This window comes from Oncorhynchus gorbuscha, linkage group LG12 (genome assembly GCF_021184085.1).
Source record: "Oncorhynchus gorbuscha isolate QuinsamMale2020 ecotype Even-year linkage group LG12, OgorEven_v1.0, whole genome shotgun sequence".
Lineage (NCBI taxonomy): Eukaryota > Metazoa > Chordata > Actinopteri > Salmoniformes > Salmonidae > Oncorhynchus > Oncorhynchus gorbuscha.
The window spans coordinates 17,123,666-17,144,208 of NC_060184.1; the positions used below are offsets into that span (position 1 = coordinate 17,123,666).

Sequence of the window (20,543 nt, forward strand, 5' to 3'; positions counted from 1 at the left end):
AAGCACCTCCTCAGTAAAAGGAACATGAAGTTTGCTTGAAGTTTGCCAAAAGGCACCTAAAGACTCTCAGACCATGAGAAACAAGATTCTCTGGTCTGATGAAACCAATATTGAACTGTTTGGTCTGAATGCCAAGAGTCACGTCTGGAGGAAACCTGGCACCATCCCTACAGTGAAGCATGGTGGCGGCAGCATTATGCTGTGGGGATGTTCAGCGGCAGGGACTGGGAGACTAGTCAGGATCGAGGCAAAGATCAACGGGGCAAAGATCAACGGGGCAAAGTACAGAGATTAAAACCTGCTCCAGAGCGCTCAGGGCCTCAGACTGGGGCAAAGGTCCAACCTTCCAACCTGACAGAGCTTGAGAGGATCTACAGAGAAGAATGGGAGAAACTCTTTAAAACACCGGTGTTTCAAGCTTGTAGCGTCATACCCAAGAAGACTCGAGGCTGTAATCGCTGCCAAAGGTTCAATTGTGGTTTATGGCCACTGGCCAACACACACACACACACACACACACACACACACACACACACACACACACACACACACACACACACACACACACACACACACACACACACACACACACACACACACACACACACACACACACACACACACACACACACACACACACACACACACACACACACACACACACAATGATGTCAAAGTGGAATTATGTTAAGAGTTATTGACTAATTTATTAAAAATGAAAAGCTGAAATGTCTTAAGTCACTAAGTATCCAACCCCTTTGTTATGGCTAGCCTAAATAAGTTCAGGAGTAAAAACGTACTTAACTTTTCTAGGGTAGGGGGAATTTTGGATGAAAAGCGTGCCCAAATTAAACTGCCTGCTACTCAGCCACAAAAGCTAGAATATGCATATAATTAGTAGATTTGGATAGAAAACACTGAAGTTTCTAAAACTGTTTGAATGATGTCTGAGTATAACAGAACTCATATGGCAGGCAAAAACCCGGGGAAAAAATCCAATCAGGAAGTGGGAAATCTGAGGTTTGTAGTTTTTCAACTCTTGGCCGATCGAATACACAGTGTCTATGGGGTCATATTGCACTTCCTAAGGCTTCCACTAGATGTCAACAGTTTGATGCTTCTACTGTGAAGGAGGGGGGAATGAGAGCTGGATGAGTCAGAGGTCTGCCAGAGAGGCACGAGCTGGCCAGGCTCGTTCACGTGAGTTAGCTTGCGTTCCATTGCATTTCTACAAAGGAATTCTCCGGTTGTAACATTATTGAAGATTTATGTTAAAAACCTCCTAAAGATTGATTCTATACATCGTTTCTACGGACTGTAACGGAACTTTTTGACTTGTTGTCTGCTCCCAGTGATCGCGCGTCGTGAATTTGAAATACTGTGCTAAACGCGCGAACAAAAAGAAGGTATTGGACATAAATGGACTTTATCGAACAAAACAAACATTTATTGTGGAACTGGGATTCCTGGGAGTGCACTCGGATGAAGATCAAAGGTAAGTGAATATTTATGCCATTTCTGACTTCTGTTGACTCCAACATGGCGGATATCTGTTTGGCTTGATTTGTTGTCTGAGCGCTGTACTCAAGATTATTGCATGGTTTGCTTTTTCCATAAAAGTTTTTTTGAAATCTGACACAGCGGTTGCATTAAGAAGAAGTGGATCTAAAATTCCATGCATAACAGTTGTATCTTTTAGCAATGTTCATTGTGAGTATTTCTGTAAATCGATGTGGCTCTCTACAAAATCACAGGACGGTTGGAACTACTGAACATAATGCGCCAATGCAAACTCAGATTTTTGGATATAAATATAAATAACTTTACCAAACAAAACATACATGTATTGTGAAGTCCTACTATAAGTGTCATCTGATGAAGATCAAAGGTTAGTGATTAATTTTCATCTTTATTTCTGCTTTTTGTGACTCCTCTCTTTGGCTGGAAAAATGGCTGTGTTTATCTGTGACTTAGCTCTGACCTAACATAATCGTTTGGTGTGCTTTCGTCGTAAAGCCTTTATGAAATCGGAGACTGTGGCTGGATTTACAACAAGTGTATCTATAAAATGGTGTAAAATACTTGTATATTTGAGGAATTTTAATTATGGGATTTCTGTTTTGAATTTGGCGCCCTGCAGTTTCACTGCTTGTTGACGAGGTGGGACGCCCACGTACCCTAGAGAGGTTAACAAGTCACATAAGTTGCATGGACTCACTGTGTGCAATAGTGTTTAACATGATTTTTGAATGACTACCCCATCTCTGTACGCCACACAAGTATCTGTCAGGTCCCGCAGTCAAGCAGTGAATTTCAAGAACAGATTAAACCACAAAGACCAAGGTGATTTTCCGACACCTCACAAAGGGCACCTATTGGTAGATGGGTAAAAAAAAGAAGCAGACATTGAATATCTTTTTGAGCATGGTGAAGTTATTAATTACACTTTGGATGGTGTATCAATACACCCAGTCACTACAAAGACACAGGCGTCCTTCCTAACCCGCTTGCCGGAGAGGAAGGAAGCCGCTCAGGGATTTTACCATGAGGCCAATGGTGATTTTAAAGCAGTTAGAGTTTAATGATTGTGATGGGAGAAAACTGAGGATGGAGCAACATTTTAGTTACTCCCCAATACTAACCTTATTGACAGAGTGAAAAAAAGGAAGCCTGTACAGAATGCGTATAAAATAGAAACGGAATGGCGCTAAGCACAGGCAAAATCCTATAGGAAAACCTGGTTCAGTCTGCTTTCCAACAGACACCGGAAGATTAATTCACCTTTCAGCAGTAACCTTTCAACAATAACCTAAAACACAAGGCCTAATCTACACTGGAGTTGCTTACCAAGAAGACAGTGAATGTTCCCGAGTGGCCTAGTTACAGTTTTGACATACACTACCATTCAAAAGTTTGCGTTCACTTAGAAATGTCCTTGTTTTACATGAAATGAGTTGCAAAATGAATAGGAAATAGTCAAGACACTGACACGGTTATACATTTTTAATTGAAATAGTAATTGTGTCCTTCAAACTTTGCTTTCATCAAAGAATCCTCCATTTGCAGCAATTACAGCCTTGCAGACCTTTGGCATTCTAGTTGTCAATATGTTGAGGTAATCTGAAGAGATTTCACCCCATGCTTCCTGAAGCACCTCCCACAAGTTGTATTGGCATGATGCACACTTCTTACGTACCATACGGTCAAGCTGCTCCCACAACAGCTCAATAGGGTTGAGATCCGGTGACTGTGCTGGCCACTCCATTATAGACAGAATACCAGCTGACTGCTTCTTCCCTAAATAATTATTGCATAGTTTGGAGCTGTGCTTTGGGTCATTGCCCTGTTGTAGGAGGAAATTGGCTCCAATGAAGCCCCATCCACAGGGTATGGCATTGCAAAATGGAGTGATAGCCTTCCTACTTTAAGATCCCTTTTACCCTGTACAAATCTCTCTCTTTACCACCACCAAAGCACCCCCAGACCACCACATTGCCTCCACCATGCTTGACAGATGGTTCACTCCTCCAGCATCTTTTCTTTCTTCCTGCATCTCACTAATGTTCTTCTTTGTGATCCGAACGCCTCAAACTTAGATTTGTCTGTCCATAACACTTATTTTCCAATATTCCTCTGTCCAGTGTGTGTTCTTTTGCCCTTCTTAATATTTTATTTTTATTGGCCAGTCTGAGATATAGCTTTTTCTTTGCAACTCTGCCTAGAAGGCCAGCATCCCGGAGTCACATCTTCACTGTTGATGTTGAGACTAGTGTTTTGCAGGTACTATTTAATGAAGCTGCCAGTTGAGGACTTGTGATGGGTCTTTTTCTCTAGACACGAATGCACTTGTCCTCTTGCTCAGTTGTGCACCGGGGCCTCCCACTCTTTCAATTCTGGTTAGAGTCAGTTTGCATTGTTCTGTGAAGGGAGTAGTGCAGAGCGTTGTACGAGATCTTCAGTTTCTTTACAATTTTTTGCATGGAATAGCCTTCATTTCTCAGAACAAGAATAGACTGATGAGTTTCAAAAGAAAGTTTTGTTTATGGATATTTTGAGCCTGTAATTGAACCCACAAATGCTGATGCTCCAGATATCAACTAGTCTAAAGAAGGCCAGTTTTCAACTGTGCTAACATAATTGCAAAATCAATTTCTACTATTACTATTCTACTATTACTATTATTCTACTATAAAACAGAGATGCTTGTTCTAGGTCCCAAGAAACAAAGAGATCTTCTGTTGAATCTGACAATTAATCTTAATGGTTGTACAGTCGTCTCAAATAAAACTGTGAAGAACCTCGGCGTTACTCTGGACCCTGTTCTCTCTTTTGAAGAACATATCAAGACCATTTCGAGGACAGCTTTTTTCCATCTACGTAATATTGCAAAAATCAGAAACTTTCTGTCCAAAAATGATGCAGAAAAATTAATCCATGCTTTTGTCACTTCTAGTCAATGCTTTTGTCACTTCCATGCTTTTGTCACTTCTTGGTTAGACTACTGCAATGCTCTACTTTCCAGCTACCCGGATAAAGCACTAAATAAACTTCAGTTAGTGCTAAATACGGCTGCTAGAATCCTGACTAGAACCCCAAAATTTGATCATATTACTCCAGTGCTAGCCTCTCTACACTGGCTTCCTGTCAAAGCAAGGGCTGATTTCAAGGTTTTACTGCTAACCTACAAAGCATTACATGGGCTTGCTCCTACATATCTCTCTGATTTGGTCTTGCCGTACATACCTACACGTACGCTACGGTCACAAGACGCAGGCCTCCTAATTGTCCCTAGAATTTCTAAGCAAACAGCTGGAGGCTTGGCTTTCTCCTATAGAGCTCCATTTTTATGGAACGGTCTGCCTACCCATGTCAGAGACGCAAACTCGGTCTCAACCTTTAAGTCTTTACTGAAGACTCATCTCTTCAGTGGGTCATATGATTGAGTGTAGTCTGGCCCAGGAGTGGGAAGGTGAACGGAAAGGCTCTGGAGCAACGAACCGCCTTTGCTGTCTCTGCCTGGCCGGTTCCCCTCTTTCCACTGGGATTCTCTGCCTCTAACCCTATTACAGGGGCTGAGTCACTGGCTTACTGGGGCTCTCTCATGCCGTCTCTGCAGGGGGTGCGTCACCTGAGTGGGTTGATTCACTGTTGTGGTCATCCTGTCTGGGTTGGCGCCCCCCCCCCCCCGTGTTGTGCCGTGGCGGAGATCTCTGTGGGCTATACTCAGCCTTGTCTCAGGATGGTAAGTTGGTGGTTGAAGATATCCCTCTAGTGGTGTGGGGGCTTTGCTTTGGCGAAGTGGGTGGGGTTATATCCTTCCTGTTTGGCCCTGTCCGGGGGTGTCCTCGGATGGGGCCACAGTGTCTCCTAACCCCTCCTGTCTCAGCCTCCAGTATTTATGCTGCAGTAGTTTGTGTCGGGGGGCTAGGGTCAGTTTGTTATATCTGGAGTACTTCCCCTGTCCTATTCGGTGTCCTGTGTGAATCTAAGTGTGCGTTCTCTAATTCTCTCCTTCTTTCTTTCTCTCTCTCAGAGGACCTGAGCCCTAGGACCATGCCCCAGGACTACCTGACATGATGACTCCTTGCTGTCCCCAATCCACCTGGCCATGCTGCTGCTCAAGTTTAAACTTTTCTGCCTTACTATTATTCGACCATGCTGGTCATTTATGAACATTTGAACATCTTGGCCATGTTCTGTTATAATCTCCACCCGGCACAGCCAGAAGAGGACTGGCCACCCCACATATGCTCTCTCTAATTCTCTCTTTCTTTCTCTCTCTCGGAAGACCTGAGCCCTAGGACCGTGCCCCAGGACTACCTGACATGATGACTCCTTGCTGTCCCCAGTCCACCTGACTGTGCTGCTGCTCCAGTTTCAACTGTTCTGCCTTATTATTATTCGACCATGCTGGTCATTTATGAACATTTGAACAGCTTGGCCATGTTCTGTTATAATCTCCACCCGGCACAGCCAGAAGAGGACTGGCCACCCCACATAGCCTGGTTCCTCTCTAGGTTTCTTCCTAGGTTTTGGCCTTTCTAGGGAGTTTTTCCTAGCCACCGTGCTTCTACACCTGCATTGCTTGCTGTTTGGGGTTTTAGGCTGGGTTTCTGTACAGCACTTTGAGATATCAGCTGATGTACGAAGGGCTATATAAATAAAATTTGATTTGATTTGAATTAGCCTTTTAAAATGATAAACTTGGATTAGCTAACACAATGTGCCATTGGAACACAGAAGTGATGGCTGCTGCTCATGGGCCTCTGTAAATATTCCATAATTGTTTTTTTGTTTTTAATTTGAAATAATCTGCTGTTTAAATAAGCTGTAGTTTCCAGCTACAATAGTCATTTACAACATTAACCTCTTGGTGTTAGGGGGCAGTATTTTCATTTTTTGGGAAAAAACGTTCCCGTTTTAAACGGGATATTTTGTCAGGAAAAGATGCTAGAATATGCATATAATTGACAGCTTTGGATAGAAAACACTAACGTTTCCAAAACTGTAAAGATATTGTCTGTGAGTATAACAGAACTGATGTTGTAGGCAAAAGCCTGAGAAAGATCCAATCCTGAAGTGCCCCAGGTTTTGAAAGCGCTGCGTTACAATGACTCCCTATATGGCTGTGAAGGTACCATCAACGAGCTTACGCTTTCTCCGTATTCCCCAAGGTGTCTACAGCATTGTGACGTAGTTTTACGCATTTCTGTTGAAGAATAGCTGTATGGGGGCACATTGCGTAAGTGGTCACATGGTGGCTCCGAGAGAGATTCTCGCGTAAATTTCCGTGACAAGTTTGCCTGCTGCTAGCAAGGCATAATGCTATGCTAGGCTATGATAAACTTACACAAATGCTTGTCTAGCGTTGGCTGTAAAGCATATTTTCAAAATCTGAGATGACAGGGTGATTAACAAAAGGCTAAGCTGTGTTCCAATATATTTCACTTGTGATTTTCATGAATAGGAATATTTTCTAGGAAGATTTATGTCCATTGCGTTATGCTAATTAGTGTCAGATGATGATGATGATGATAACAGTCCCGTTCACAGGCTGGGCGTCACTACAGGTTAACAATGCCTACACTGTATTTCTGATCAATTTGATGTTATTTAAATAGACAGAAAATGAGCTTTTCTTTCAAATACGGACATTTAGGAGACCCCAAACTTTTAAACGGTAGTGTAAATCTGCTTGAAAATCTATGGCAAGACTTAAATGTTTGTCTAGCAACGATCAACAACCAATTTGACAGAGCTTCAAGAATTTTGAAAAGAATAATGGCAAATATTGTACAATCCAGGTGTGTAAAGTTCTTACCCAGAAAGACTGGTGATTGTAACACATATTGACTCAGGGGTGTGAATACTTAAGTAAATGTGATGTAACATTTACAAAAACATGTTTTCACATTGGCCTTGAGGTATTGTGTGTAGATGGGTGAGTTTTTTTTGTCATCCATTTTGAATTCAGGCTGTAACAACTAAATGTGGAATAAGTCAAGGGGTATGATTACTTTCTGAAGGCACTGTATATAAATCATTGGTTGTGACCAGTGGAGAGGTACATCTCCTGTGCAGCCCAATGCTCGGTTAGTGCTGCGACCAGCAGTGTACAGAGTATGTATTACATACTTATTACATATGACTGCAGATGTGACACCTACCCATACTGGTCAGCCTGCTGCATCATGGGGTGGCTCTGAGCACTGCTGACCTGGGTGTGGTGGGGGGGACGGGGGGAATTAGAGTGATGGGGGTGAGGGGAGGGAGAGTGATGGGGAGAGAGGCGAGGGCACGTCCCAGGACAACTCAGGCTGGGGTAGGCAGGGGATCGCGCGTAGGGAGGCCTGACGTGAGGGAGGAGAGAGAAGAAGTCCCTTTGGTTTCCAAACTCACAGACACATGAGGACAAACTCTAACTGCATTTACTACACACCTTATAACCTTAGTGTGTGGATGATGACTGAATGAGGATATGTGGGGTGTGGAGTAGTGAATGTGTAGAACTTACACACAAGAATGACCCGTGGTGTTGCATCCCAAAATGGCACCTATTCCCTACACTCTAGCGAACTCCTTTTGACCAGAGCCCTATGGAATTCCCAATGGGCCCAGGTCAAAAAGTAGTGCACTATATCGGGGTAGGGTACCATTTAGGACGGGTACTATATCCCTTCTGTGGCCCCTGTCCTGACTCACCTTCCCTGTGCAGAAGGGTTGGGACCAGCGTTGGGCCCCTGCATGGCGTTGGTTCCCGGACCCAGACCTGCCTCCTGGTTAACACTGGGCAGGGGCGGTCTCATGCCCTGGCGCTGTCCGGCAGGCTGCGGCATGCTGGGAGAGGTGGGGGCCATGGTGTTGGTATTGGCACCGAGGTGGGGTCGCCCACTGGCCCCCGGGCCCAGGCCTCGCCCGGCGGGCATGGAGCCACAGGGCTGCCCAGGGCCCTGGCCGTGCATGGGGCTATTGGCATTCATGCCCAGGCTGTTGCTCATGCCAGGGCCAGGACCGCTGTAGTTGGCACTGGGGGTCCCGCCGTAGTTAGGGGGTCTGGGGTAGTTACCTGGAGAGACAGAATAGAGTAAGTCATCAACATTAAGACTGAGGATCATCAGGTTGGCTATGTTATGTTCATCAGAACTTAAGAACATTGGAATTGGCTTGATTCATAGATTCTTCATTCACCTATCCATGTTATTTCTTTCAAAAGGACAGGCCCTGCTCAAAAGAAGTGCACTACGTAGGGAATATGGTTCTATTTGGGACACACAGCGTGTGTGATTTCAACAGAGCATTGCCTCATGTTCCTCTGTTTCAGATTCTGTACTCCAGCCAGAACAATCTTTCATAGGGTATTTCACAAGAGAGAAAAAAAGCGCACACACACACTTTGATGTCATGTGAGACTTCCAAAAATACATTAACTCGGTCGTGGTGTTTCAGGGAGAGCTGCTATTTTGGCTCTTCCTGGAGTTATTCTGGTTCCATCCCTATAACGAGCTTTGCTCACAGGCAAAGGAGAGGAGAAGGGGATGGGGGGGTCTGGGACTCTGCCAATTATATGGAAATTCACTGGCAGCATCAGCTTCTCTGTAGTCATGTTAATCCTAGAATTCCCCTCAGGAACACAGGGCTGTGACATGGATCAGACAAGGTCATCCTCCCCGAGTGGCCACAGAAACAGTTTGCTTCCCAAACAGCACCATATTCCCTATTTGGTGCACTATTTTGACCAGGGCCCAATAGACACACATTTGGGACGCAGACCCAGTCCTGTCTGTTCACACTGATCAACTGTACTGCTCTGTGCTGGTGCTTTTAGTTAGTAGTGAAGGGGGCTTCTATTTTAGGCTTTCTGTAGGAGCGAGATGTTTGTATTGAGTTATGTGAATTAGTGGTGTAATGCATGCGGTGTGCTGTCAACCAGTTGGTTGACTGGATGAAAGCGTGCAGCATTCATCAATCTACTTTGTTTCAGCGAAGGATGGAAACCGACCCATGGACGTCGTAAGCGCTCATCTGGAACGGGGCTCACACAAATTGGGTCATTACGGTAATCCATCTCGTGTGTGTGGTAGCATGCCTTGATGAATGCGTGACCAATGTGTGTGCGTTTTCATAGCTGAGGTCTCTGCCCCCACCCGCTCTCCCTGCTCCAGATCCCTGATTAATAGTCCCTGCTGTGTGTGCCTGGTGTCTGGCTCTGGACACCACACTACAAAGACCTGGGTTCAAATACTAGGTGGGTGGGGTTTGGAGTTTTGGGAAACTTCTATTGGTTCCAATGCGACACGCATCAGAGGGAAATTATTTCAAATAGTACTTAAAACCAGGTGTGCTGGATAGCACAACCAGCCACATAAAAAGAGATGGAACAAGTCTCCTCCTCTACCCCAGACGGGTGTGTGAGTGAGAGAGAGAAAGCGAGAGATGCAAAGTAGGCTACAGTATATGCAAAGCATGGAACACTTGGGAGGTAGATGGGAGATTTACTGAGCTGTGGGAAAAAACCCTGCTCTCTCCAACCCTGTGGAAATGTATGTTGAGCCATAGAATATAGTCATAGGATTGCCACCATTCCACTAGCCTCCTGCTACAGGGGAGAGAGAGTTCTGATGTGAAAAGGCCAGTGTGAATTAACAGGCTGTATGGGCACCAGCATCATCATCAGCCACAAGCATGGAGGATGTTTTACCTTGGAGGAATATTATCATTATCATGGAGGATGTGTTACCTTGGAGGAATATTATCATTATCAGCATGGAGGATGTGTTACCTTGGAGGAATATTATCATTATCATGGAGGATGTGTTACCTTGGAGGAATATTATCATTATCGTGGAGGATGTGTTACCTTGGAGAAATATTATCATTATCAGCATGGAGGATGTGTTACCTTGGAGGAATATTATCATTATCAGCATGGAGGATGTTTTACCTTGGAGGAATATTATCATTATCAGCATGGAGGATGTTTTACCTTGGAGGAATATTATCATTATCAGCATGGAGGATGTGTTACCTTGGAGGAATATTATCATTATCAGCATGGAGGATGTTTTACCTTGGAGGAATATTATCATTATCAGCATGGAGGATGTTTTACCTTGGAGGAATATTATCATTATCATGGAGGATGTGTTACCTTGGAGGAATATTATCATTATCATGGAGGATGTGTTACCTTGGAGGAATATTATCATTATCATGGAGGATGTGTTACCTTGGAGGAATATTATCATTATCAGCATGGAGGATGTTTTACCTTGGAGGAACATTATCATTATCATGGAGGATGTGTTACCTTGGAGGAATATTATCATTATCATGGAGGATGTGTTACCTTGGAGGAATATTATCATTGAGGATGTGTTACCTTGGAGGAATATTATCATTGAGGATGTGTTACCTTGGAGGAATATTATCATTGAGGATGTGTTACCTTGGAGGAATATTATCATTGAGGATGTGTAACCTTGGAGGAATATTATCATTATCATGGAGGATGTGTTACCTTGGAGGAATATTATCATTGAGGATGTGTTACCTTGGAGGAATATTATCATTATCATGGAGGATGTGTAACCTTGGAGGAATATTATCATTATCATGGAGGATGTGTTACCTTGGAGGAATATTATCATGGAGGATGTGTAACCTTGGAGGAATATTATCATTATCATGGAGGATGTGTTACCTTGGAGGAATATTATCATTGAGGATGTGTTACCTTGGAGGAATATTATCATTGAGGATGTGTAACCTTGGAGGAATATTATCATTGAGGATGTGTTACCTTGGAGGAATATTATCATTATCAGCATGGAGGATGTGTTACCTTGGAGGAATATTATCATTATCAGCATGGAGGATGTGTTACCTTGGAGGAATATTATCATTATCAGCATGGAGGATGTGTTACCTTGGAGGAATATTATCATTATCAGCATGGAGGATGTGTTACCTTGGAGGAATATTATCATTATCAGCATGGAGGATGTGTTACCTTGGAGGAATATTATCATCAGCATGGAGGATGTGTTACCTTGGAGGAATATAAGGAGAAGGGTGAATTTGCTGCTAGACCAGGTATGGGGGTGGGGCTACCAAAAACTGTAACTCGTGAGGGGCTGCAGTGGCTCGTGGGTCTGCGTACCGTATCCTGTTAGCTGACATGGGTTAATTGAGTGACTGGTGATGCACAACCACATTTCAAAATTGCACCTTGGGGTCTCAACTTACTGTTAATAGAATACACAACTGAGTTCCTATTTGACATTTTTTGTTTTTTAAATAATGACAATAATAATAACATTTATTGGTCCTTAAAAAAAGAGGAAGCTGACCCTAGATCTGTACTTAGGGGAAACGTCACCCCGGAGTGGAATATTACCTTGGGGGCCGTACTGGCTGGTCTGGGGTCCGTACGAGGGGCCGAGGCCCCCCTGCAGCTGCTGCTGGTGGTAGGAGCTTTGGGGGTGCATGGAGCCACCGGGGGACGAGTGAGGGGACATGGCGGGTCCCTGACCTGACTGCTGGGGGACTGTGGTGTTCCGCTGCATGGCAGGTGGGAACCCTGGAAAGAACAAAAGAATGAGAGTGAAAGGAGAGAGCCCTGTTAAAATCATTCTAATTGAAAGCAGAAATATAGGAAGGTTAGGACTGAGGTAACCTAGCTACTCTTAAAAGGAGACATTTTCCTCTCAGACTCCATTATATTTGAACCCAATTGTCAATGTAGCAATTGAGTTCAATTGAAGTGTACTCGCTTGAGTTGAATGGTAACACTTACCTTTGCCTTTTGAAAACCACTACCAAATGCTACAGCAAACGTCCAAATCGACATTTAAACTGATCTGAAAGGATGACAAATAGCACAAGAGCTAATACATCCACCTGCACGCCATGGAAAAGGTCTCCCATCTGTTTGAAATGTGATCTTTTCATCTCACTTGATCAAAACCTCATTCTAAGGGCAGAGGAGTGATACAACCACTTGAATACACAAACCCACTACCGCTTAAAGGGATAGCTCACCCAAATGACATACTGGTTTACTTACCATGTAATCAGTCATTAGACACAGTAAGAAAGACATTCATTTGGTTGAACTATCCCTTTAAATATGAATGACTACATGATGCATGGAATGCTAAGGCATCAATGGAATTTAGACTATGGGGGATAGAAGGACGCCGGATTGGAACACATTCTACAAATCTGATCTAAGCCAGTGGATATTGGTGAACTCCGTCATGATTGAAGGCCCACAATGTGGTTACTAAACTCCCATTTGGATCATTTGGCTGTTTTCACTGCATAACATTTAGAAGTTGTCCCTTTTCAGGTTCAAAAGTCACTGTTAAATGCCAACTTCGGACCATATAACCTGGCAGCATAGCTAGCATACAGAAATGGGTGGTGCATACAGAAATGGGTGGTGGTAGTCAGTTGTTTTGAACTGTAATGCAGTCGATTGGTGACGATGACATGGACATGTGTTGGGGTTGACACCCACACTTCTATTTTTACCTCAAAAATAGTCTGAAATACACTAAAATGTAGGCAAATTTAACTGGGGGTGCAATGAGGAGATCTTTCCCCCATACGTTTCCATGGCATTTCCATTGTTTTGGTCGAGTTCCATTGACCTATTTAACATCTATTCTTATTTTAAGTATTTCTGTCCTTGTCTATTCATGTTCTGTATTATGACATGTTTCATGTGGACCCCGGGAAGAGTCGCTGCTGCTTTAACAGTAGCTAATAGGGATCCTAATAAAATACTCTTCATACAGTCCTGATAAGGCCAATAGGAAAATCTGATGACTTCCCCCTTCCCCGTGGTTCAGCAGCTCACTCACATGCTCCATTTCAATAGACGCCGCTCCCCAAGCTTGGAGTGACTAATCGTTTTTATTAATGCCACCACTGTTACAATGATCCCCTTTAGACAGTGAGAAAAAGGTTCTGCCTAGCTGGCAGCTGAGGTGTTATTTTGACTAGTACTTGCTAGGCCTTAACCCAGTGTTGGGCTGGCTGGCTGGGCTGAGGGTGGGCCATAGAAAACAGCCTGATTGACATGTCTGACTGCTTGGTCACTGACAACCATATTGGCAGCCGCTGAGAGGCACAGCCATGGTTACTCTATAAAGGCATGTCCTAAATTGCACCATATTCCCTACATAGTGCACTACTTTTGACCAGAGTCAAAACGTGTGTACTAAATAGAGAATGGGGTGCCATTTGGGAAACATGCTGAAGTTCTGGCCCAGTGCTGACAGCAGCCCAGAGGTATAGAGGGAGTGGAATCTATGGCTAATCTGTTGTACTAATGATCCTATGGAAAACCCAGCAGTAGAAATGGACTGCTATACATCATTAGGGAGGGACTACGGCTTATGGTGTACAATTAGATGACTTCCGTCCTGGGGTCAGGCTGTGTACACCGGAGGAGACCTTCTTTATCAAACCACTGTTGAAACAAACATGGATTTGACCACAGAAGCGGCCGTGGATATACGAGTTGGTTGCTGATTACTCTGACTTCATGTTAAATCACCCGGAAGAGGGGGGTTGTGGGTCACAGGTGGTGTAATGTGCAGGCGAATCTCACCTCTCTCCTGAGACATGGGGGACTGGCTCAGGGTGGAATGGGAACCCACATCAGACATGTTCCCAGGGGTCTGTGGGGCCATCTGGGTGCCTGGGAGGAGAGAGGGGCAAGCGTCAGTGGGACACACACACACACGTCCCCAGCTCCTTCGTGTCAGTGTGATGGCCTGAAGAGCAGCAGTGTGTCCAGCTAAAGGAACCCCTCCCTAATGGGGGCTAATGACTGACAGCTCTCCCAGTAGGGGTGAGAGCATGTGTGGGTGTCAACGGCTAAATGGTCTCCCATCGACCTCGTTATCACCCAGAGCAGCGAGAGAGAAGGCGAATGAACTAACTTTGCCCGCAAATAACAAAACTCCCCCAACTAGTCCAGCCCTGGAGTCAACAAGGCCAACAATGCGCTGCACTGTAGGAGAGTAATTGTGTTAAAGTGACTCCGAACTGCTAACATAGTTTAGAAACTATTTTAATGACCGAGGCCTTTGTTTTGGAGCTGGAGTATAAACCAGCTAGAGAACCTCCCCTGACTGCCCCAGCTGCCTGTACAGATATAAGAACAGACGTCTCTCCCCCTCCCACTGTGACTAGCTACTATAGAGTCACTAACTCAAAAGAAGTTCAGAAAGAACTGACTGGAATGAGACAAAGGAGCTCTTTTTTCTTCCACAGATGAGCCAGTCATGACAACCAGAGCTGCTGCAGTTCCACTGTGGCTGTCTCAGTGTCAGAACTGCTCTATGAAATATAATGGATGAAATACCATACATTCAGTTACTGTATCAAGCCTAGCACACTGGTCCTTACTCCCTGTCCGAGGTAGGTGTGTGTGTGTGTGTGTGTGTGTGTGTGTGTGTGTGTGTGTGTGTGTGTGTGTGTGTGTGTGTGTGTGTGTGTGTGTGTGTGTGTGTGTGTGTGTGTGTGTGTGTGTGTGTGTGTGTGTGTGTGTGTGTGTGTGTGTGTGTGTGTGTGTGTGTGTGTGTGAGATGTGGTAGAGTGTGTAGGTGTCTCCTAGACCTAGGTGCATGGTGGCAGGGATTCGTTCTATACCTGGGACGCTGGCGGGGGAGATCGGTCCGGAGCGCGATTGGCTGGATCCCACGGGTGATCCCACGGGGGAGGGGGAGGGGCCGCTACGCAGGCGAGGGGACATGTGGGGTGAGAAGGGAGACTGGGCCGGGTTACTCTGCTCGCCCTGGCTGCTGGTGGACCCCGAAGCACTGACCGCTGAGCTGATAGCCACCTCTGTGCCCGTGGGAAGGTCATCTATAGACCCAGACAGGTCCTGGAACAGAAGAGGAGAGAGCAACCAAGGGGAAAGCCAGGGTTGTGTTCATTCGGCACCAAACTGAAGAATAAAAAATGGACTGAAACAGGGAGCGACTACCTGCAAAACATTTTAAAATTGTGCTCCGTTTTGTGCCCTGAACGAACACGACCCAGAAGAAATACCACTAAGCATTCTTCACCAACAGATGGTAAAAACTTCACCAGTCACTTGACATAACGTCCAACATAGACAGAAAGACATTGGGAGTGTTGGAAATCTCCATGTCCAGGAGGAAGGTTTTACCAAATTCAGTTAAAGCCAAAACCAGGCAGGCCAGATGGCTATCTCTCAGTCTATACTACTGCTTTAATAGCCAGATAAACAAATGGCACCTTATTCCCTAAATAGTGCACTTCTATTAACCAGAGGCCTGATCAAAACTAGTGTACTATATAGGGAATAGGATGCCATTTGGGATGCAACCAGCATCATGGCAACAATCACCAATTTAACTAACTGGCATAAACACCTCAAATTTAAGCAGATTTGGCCAAAGTACCTACAAAAGAGAACCGTGCCAAATGTCATCAATGCCAAATCAAGAATAGAGACAGAGTTTAATTGTGCCAATGAGTTGCCCTCCAATGTGCCTCCCTTTTTCCCTCTGCGCTTTTGATAGTTGTGGAAACGGTGTGGTCGATGGCCTCTCTCCCAGCTGGCAAGCAGGCAGCTCTTAACTACGACCTGTCACCCGTCAATATTACACTTCCTCTGAGGCCTTAACAACCACTTACTGTATGATCAGTCACTTAAAATACCCACAGCGCCACAAAGCAGTTAATAGCATCCCAGCTATGCATTTAAAAACCACGCAGACTAAATCAGCCAATTACACTAGACTGCAATGCACCCTACTGTGCAGTGGGATCCTCTCATCTGCATTCCTCTCAAGTTCCTACATGTGTCCCAAAGGGTTTTCTAGTTCATCACAGGGTAGCTACCCTGTGATGGTGAATAGGACCATGGTGAATAGTAGCATCAGAGGTAATGGGGGTTGGATGGTCCTATTCACCATCACAGGGTAGCATCAGAGGTAATGGGGGTTGGATGGTCCTATTCACCATCATTAGAGGTAATGGGGGTTGGATTGTCCTATTCACCATCATCAGAGGTAATGAATGGGGGTTGGATGGTCCTATTCACCAATGGGGGTTGGATGGTCCTATTCACCATCACAGGGTAGCATCAGAGGTAATGGGGGTTGGATGGTCCTATTCACCATCATTAGAGGTAATGGGGGTTGGATGGTCCTATTCACCATCATTAGAGGTAATGGGGGTTGGATGGTCCTATTCACCATCATTAGAGGTAATGGGGGTTGGATGGTCCTATTCACCATCATTAGAGGTAATGGGGGTTGGATGGTCCTATTCACCATCATTAGAGGTAATGGGGTTGGATGGTCCTATTCACCATCATTAGAGGTAATGGGGGTTGGATGGTCCTATTCACCATCATTAGAGGTAATGGGGGTTGGATGGTCCTATTCACCATCATTAGAGGTAATGGGGGTTGGATGGTCCTATTCACCATCATTAGAGGTAATGGGGGTTGGATGGTCCTATTCACCATCATTAGAGGTAATGGGGGTTGGATGGTCCTATTCACCATCATTAGAGGTAATGGGGGTTGGATGGTCCTATTCACCATCATTAGAGGTAATGGGGGTTGGATGGTCCTATTCACCATCATTAGAGGTAATTAGAGGCATTGACTGTCTTTTTGGTTTTATTTGTATTTATGTTTTGTTTATTGTATAAAATGGTATTATTTTTTGCACTGACATTCTTGCGCTGGCGCTATACACTCACTGGACTACACACACACACACACTCACTGGACTACACACACACACACACTCACTGGACTACACACACACACTCACTGGACTACACACACACACACTCACTGGACTACACACACACACTCACTGGACTACACACACACACACACTCACTGGACTACACACACACACACACACTCACTGGACTACACACACACACACACTCACTGGACTACACACACACACACTCACTGGACTACACACACACACACTCACTGGACTACACACACACACACTCACTGGACTACACACACACACACACACTCACTGGACTACACACACACACACACTCACTGGACTACACACACACACACTCACTGGACTACACACACACACACACACTCACTGGACTACACACACACACACACACACTCACTGGACTACACACACACACACTCACTGGACTACACACACACACACACACTCACTGGACTACACACACACACACACTCACTGGACTACACACACACACACACACTCACTGGACTACACACACACACACACACACTCACTGGACCACACACACACACACACACACTCACTGGACTACACACACACACACTCACTGGACTACACACACACACTCACTGGACTACACACACACACTCACTGGACTACACACACACACACACTGGACACACACACACACACTGGACTACACACACACACACACACACACACACACACACACACACACACACACACACACACACACACACACACACACACACACACACACACACACACACACACACACACACACACACACACACACACACTACACACACACACACACACACACACTCACTGGACTACACACACACACACACACACTCACTGGACTACACACACACACACACACACACACACACTACACACACACTGGACTACACACACACACACACACACACACACACACACACACACACACACACACACACACTGGACTACACACACACACACACACTCACTGGACTACACACACACACACTCACTGGACTACACACACACACACTCACTGGACTACACACACACACACTCACTCCACACATACGCTGCAGCTACTCTATTATCTATCCTGATTGCCTAGTCACTTTTACCCCTACCTACATGTACATATTACCTGGACTACCTCGTACCCCTGCACACTGTATCCAGCCCCCTGAAACCAGCCCCCCTGTATCCAGCCCCCCTATTGTTATTTTATTACCATCCCCCCTTTTCTTGACTTTTTAAATTCTGCTTTGTTGGTAAGGGATCGTAAATGAGCATTTCACAGTAAAGTCTACACCTGTTGTATTCGGCACGTGACAAACAATTCTCTACATAGCACACTTCATAGGGCTCTAGTCAAAAGTAGTGCACGATAAAGTGTGGCATTTGGGATGCAAGCCAAGGCTTTCTCTTCAGTTTTCAGCATGTGTTACATATTTCAACAACAAAGCCTTTATTTCACCAATTGAAAAGGCACTGGGGGACCACTTCTACCTGTTTACATATATTCCTCCAGACTTGCTGCTTGCATGCTGCTTGCATGATTTTTCTGATATAATTATTCCCATTCGTTAGTGGCCCCAGCTTACTAACTTTACGGATATAATTATTCCCATTCGTTAGTGGTCCCAGCTTACTAACTTTACAGATATAATTATTCCCATTCGTTAGTGGCCCCAGCTTACTAACTTTACAGATATAATTATTCCCATTCGTTAGTGGCCCCAGCTTACTAACTTTACAGATATAATTATTCCCATTCGTTAGTGGCCCCAGCTTACTAACTTTACGGATATAATTATTCCCATTCGTTAGTGGCCCCAGCTTACTAACTTTACGGATATAATTATTCCCATTCGTTAGTGGCCCCAGCTTACTAACTTTACAGATATAATTATTCCCATTCGTTAGTGGCCCCAGCTTATTAACTTTACGGATATAATTATTCCCATTCGTTAGTAAGCTGGGGCCACTAACTTTACGGATATAATTATTCCCATTCGTTAGTGGCCCCAGCTTATTAACTTTACGGATATAATTATTCCCATTCGTTAGTGGCCCCAGCTTATTAACTTTACGGATATAATTATTCCCATTCGTTAGTGGCCCCAGCTTATTAACTTTACGGATATAATTATTCAGGCTTTTTAACCGCCTCCCTTCCCTCACCCTGCTCTGTCACTATGGACACGGCAGTGAAAGAAGAGGGATAAATAAATGTGGGTTGCTATGGAAACGGTTGAAATGGGACCATGAAGGAGCCATGCACACATGTGCCACATTGCAGAGAGAGAAAGTTGCTTTCCAGTTTTGTTCACCTGCTGATAATTTGTTTCCCAGCTCTCTTATTTCTCAGCCCCCAGGATTGCTCAGCCTGTGTGTGTGTGTGTGTGTGTGTGTGTGTGTGTGTGTGTGTGTGTGTGTGTGTGTGTGTGTGTGTGTGTGTGTGTGTGTGTGTGTGTGTGTGTGTGTGTGTGTGTGTGTGTGTGTGTGTGTGTGTGTGTGTGTGTGTGTGTGTGTGTGTGTGTGTGTGTGTTTCACCCCAGGCAGCAAGGAGCAGTGTGCTGACTGTGCATAGTGTGGGGGAGTAAGCACATCGCTGCCCTCTCTGCTCATAGCCTGGCTATTTGGACACAACGCACCCAAGATGTTGCTGATGGGCAGACAGACGACTAGATGGAGTTGGGGCTCTAAAGTAGCTATGACACATTCACCAGAGCACCCGCCATCGTCTTCTCATCCGCCATCTTCTCATCCGCCATCTTCTCATCCGCCATCGTCTTCTCATCCGCCATCGTCTTCTCATCCGCCATCGTCTTCTCATCCGCCATCGTCTTCTCATCCGCCATCGTCTTCTCATCCGCCATCGTCTTCTCATCCGCCAGCCGTTTGATTCTGTCCATATAGTTTGAAGAAAAGTATTGCCTTTGACAAATATGCTATTGAGAAAATAGTAAAAGCCAAGGAAGGCCAGTGGGACCGCCTGGGTCTAGATCTTCCCCCATCAAATGTGTCCCAGTAGGGGGTAGCAGCGGTGGCAGTGGTCCTGAGCAGAACACTGTGGTGTACACACACAGAGACATTCAGAAGGCTAAGGAGGGGAATCAGACTCTGAAATCTGACAAGGAGCGCTGCCTGGCGTATTAAGTTTGATGAGTGCTCTCAGGAGACGACGAGTGTGTCTAGAGACAGTGGGAACGTGACTCGGTGCAGAGCGATGGATGGGAGATTAGACAGACAGCCTCCAGTGGGAAGTGCAGT

At 45.0% G+C, this 20,543-nt stretch overlaps 1 pseudogene across 1 annotated transcript in view; it reads right to left on the reverse strand.

The window, feature by feature from the left end:
• Window positions 1-20,543, reverse strand: part of LOC123990614 — a 117,808-nt pseudogene that overhangs the window by 42,553 nt on the left and 54,712 nt on the right. Inside the window, exons 5-9 of the transcript XR_006830685.1 lie at window positions 15,166-15,400; window positions 14,120-14,209; window positions 11,897-12,079; window positions 8,203-8,566; window positions 7,668-7,850 (exon numbers count right to left, since the gene is read on the reverse strand). The product of XR_006830685.1 is annotated as an AT-rich interactive domain-containing protein 1B-like (transcript). The remainder of the gene's footprint in view (window positions 1-7,667; window positions 7,851-8,202; window positions 8,567-11,896; window positions 12,080-14,119; window positions 14,210-15,165; window positions 15,401-20,543) is intronic.